This window comes from Schistocerca nitens, chromosome 1 (assembly GCF_023898315.1).
Source record: "Schistocerca nitens isolate TAMUIC-IGC-003100 chromosome 1, iqSchNite1.1, whole genome shotgun sequence".
Taxonomy (NCBI): Eukaryota; Metazoa; Arthropoda; class Insecta; order Orthoptera; family Acrididae; genus Schistocerca; species Schistocerca nitens.
This window is the reverse complement of record NC_064614.1, coordinates 1,289,001,435-1,289,004,995: the sequence shown is the minus strand read 5'-3', so window position 1 is coordinate 1,289,004,995 and position 3,561 is coordinate 1,289,001,435. Positions and strand designations below refer to the sequence as shown.

General features: G+C 39.9%; 1 pseudogene; it reads right to left on the bottom strand.

The window, feature by feature from the left end:
- Nucleotides 1-2,173: 2,173 nt before the first annotated feature.
- Nucleotides 2,174-2,291, bottom strand: LOC126208277 (5S ribosomal RNA; annotated as a pseudogene).
- Nucleotides 2,292-3,561: the final 1,270 nt, after the last annotated feature.

Here is a 3,561-nt window from a genome sequence, read left to right as displayed (position 1 = left end):
TAACTGCTCAAGGTAGTTTTCAGATAATGCACTTAAAAAAATTTCACTCGATTCTTTGTCCCTGCCACCCGTTATAAACGTTTGTCTCTCCCAGTCTATATACGGCGAATTAAAATCTCCACCCAAAACTATAACATGGTCGGGAAATCTACTCGAAATATTTTCCAAATTTTCCTTCAGGTGCTCTGCCACATCAGCTGCTGAGCCAGGGGTCCTATAGAGACATTCAATTATCATGTTTGAGCCTGCTTTAACCGTGGCCTTCACCCAAATTATTTCAAATTTCGGATCTCCGTCAATTTCCTTCAATACTATTGCACTTTTTATCGCTATAAACACGCCTCCCCCTTCACTGTCCAGCCAGTCTCTGCGGTATATATTCCAATCCGAGTTTAGAATTTCATTACTGTTTACATCTGGTTTCAGCCAGGTTTCCGTCCCTAAATTATTATGTTAAAGAGTAGACATCAGGTAGAATTAGAGTTCTAACTGTCTAATCTAACATTAATTTAACCTAGCCTAAACTTCTTTTGACTATCTCGCTAACTATTTTTGCAGATAATGGTGAGAACATACGTCAGAAAAATTCAGAGGGGAACTAGCATTAGCTACTCTGAAGAGGATTTAGAAAAAGCTATCTAAAATGTTCGGAATGGCAATAGAACCACCAAGAGCAGCTACATTCCACAGTGTTCCTAGATCTACACTGAAACATCGTATTCTGGGCACTCGTAGTGAAGGGTGGTGGTGGTGGTGGTGGTGGTGGAGGTGCTGAATCGAAGAGTTTGCTGCTAAAGAAGATGAGATTGTGAACTGATTGAATCTACAAGGGATGCTGTTTTATCTGATGTAACATTGAATTAAATCCCAAACTTCTTGTCGATATAAGCCAAAACCATTTTTGTCCATTACTTTCAAAGACCAGAGGCCTGGTGTAGACTAGTTTATAAATTTTAGAATTAGGCATCACTTGTCATTCAAGAAGCCACAAAGTATCGAACACGTAAGGCGTGAGCAAGTCAACCTATGGGTAGTACATAGCTTCTTTGATGTTTTAGAGAAAACTGTATGGGAACTGAATCTTCATGGAGGATTTTCAACTGTGATGAAACCTCGTTTTGTCGTGATCCATCGAAAATCAGAGTTGTTGGGGTCGTTGGTGCAAAAAGCAGACGCAAAACAAATATATCTGGGCGTGAAAATACATCGGTGCTCTTATGCTGTTCTGCTGCAGGTTAAAAGCTTCCACTACTTTGCGTATTCAAAGGCAAATATGTAATGGAGAATTGGATTAATGCAGATCTTGCTTCGCAAACAGTAGTTTCAGCAACTGCACGTGGATGGATGGAAACCACTTTATTCTTCAATTGGTTTCGTGATTTGTTTCTACCAAATATAGGTGAAGAAAGGCCAGTGCTGTTAATCTATGATGGTCATACTATACATATTTCAACTAAATTGATCAGACTATCCCAACAAAATCATGTCACCATTATGAAGCTACCTCCCCATACTACACACCTATTACAGCCTCTCGATGTGGCAGTTTTTAAAAGCCTCAAGACCAAATGGGACAGTGAATTATGTAAATGGCAAAAAGGAAATCCACGCAAAAAAAAATCCTTAAGCACACATTTATCTCAGTTGTGCCCGTAACAAATATTATCAATGGATTTAAGACTACTGGAATTTATGATTGGGAAGTACAGGGGGTTAACAAAGAAGTAATCCTAACATCAATATTCAAGACAACTGATCTGATGAAGTACAAAAAAAATTGCCTAAATTTAAACAGGTAGCTACCATCCGACAAGAAATAGACTGCCACTGAACAGACATAGTGTCTTCAGCTTCTAAACCTATAGAGACAGCGCCACCGGGAATGGTTGCTATCGCTGCATCCACAGCTACAAACCCACCAGGAGTAGACAGTACATCCACAGGAGTATGCCGCAAAAGTTTCGAAGACCTGTTGTTGGACATACTTAAGAGCACTCCGTCTTCAGGCCACAAGTGGCCCATCGGGACCATCCGACCGCCGTGTCATCCTCATTTGAGGATGCGGATAGGAGGGGCGTGTGGTCGTTATGATGGTTTTCTTTGACCGGAGCCGCTACTATTCGGTCGAGTAGCTCCTCAGTTGGCATCACGAGGCTGAGTGCACCCCGAAAAATGGCAACAGCACATGGCGGCCCGGATGGTCACCCATCCAAGTGCCAGCCACGCCCGACAGCGCTTAACTTCGGTGATCTGACGGGAACCGGCATATCCACTGCGGCAAGGCCGTTGCCTGGACATACTTAAGAGTGAGAAAAACCCTGAAACAGGTGATAAGAATCGTAAAAGACTTCTTACCAACTGCGAGATTATTACATAAAAACAATATTTATTAAAGAAAGAAAAAGAGGAAACAGAAAAGCAGGAGGAAGCGAACAAAAAGACACTCAAACACTCTGCAAGAGAAAAAGAGAAAGAGTTGGCAAAGATCAACCTTTCTGAGCCTGCTGCCAGCAAAAAATTTAAAAGGTAGAAACATAGTATCGCCGCTGAAGAGACAAGTGAAGAAAGTGATCAATTTCCTGTGTGTGACAGTGGCGATGATTATGCTTTTGTAAGTTATTCTGACGAAGAAGTAGATGAACATGATGTGAATTCAGTAGAAGTGGGTGAATTGTGTGTTGTCAAAGTCTATGCAAAATCAGAAGTGAATTTCAGGCTGTACATAGCAAAAGTGACAGACCAGTGGCACACTGGATATGATGTCATGTTTTGCAGACGTCATTCCCAAACAATGAAGTCTATGGAAACAGAAGAAGAGGCTTACATTACATGTAGTAAGGAAGCTGTCAATGCCTCTTAGAAGCAGCTCTGCTAGATTCAAGGACATGATTAGGTTTACTGATGATTTGAGTGACCTATCGAATATTTATTAACTTTTTTTAACTACACATATGGTATAATACTTAAATATTAATACCTGTAGTTGGATTGATCTTTACCAGTAATTGTAAAATAAAAGTTGTGTTATTCGAAAATTTGAATTGATTTCATACTCAGTCACTTTGAAGGTGTTATCTTACGTTGTCGATAACTCAACTACAGGGTCACTGAAATGCCTTTTATTAATTTTCTCAGGGGTTTAGATGTTTGCCAACAGGCCCACTTACCTCAATTCAAACAACAGTTTCTATGGAACCAAGGCCCTTGTGGCCCATTTTCCCACTTTGTAGGGGTATCTAGGCCCTTATGGCTTCTTTTTCTTTTTTCCCTTTAAGTTTAAACATCAATAAAATTACATTCCTTTATAATATATTTGTAGGCTGCATGTTGTATTATAATAAAAGATAGTTCAGATATTAATTTAACATATTAGTGCTTCTCAGGCTAGTACTACATTAGCCACTACGTGCTCACGTTGTAAAATCATGGCCCAGATACCCAAACTAATGTTAACAGGAACTGTGTGTCAGAGAATTTAGTGTTTTTTTTATTCTTTGAGTTACTCACGCCTGTCAGGACCTACGCTTTTAGACACTGGGATTATTACATTCTTCGTGAAGT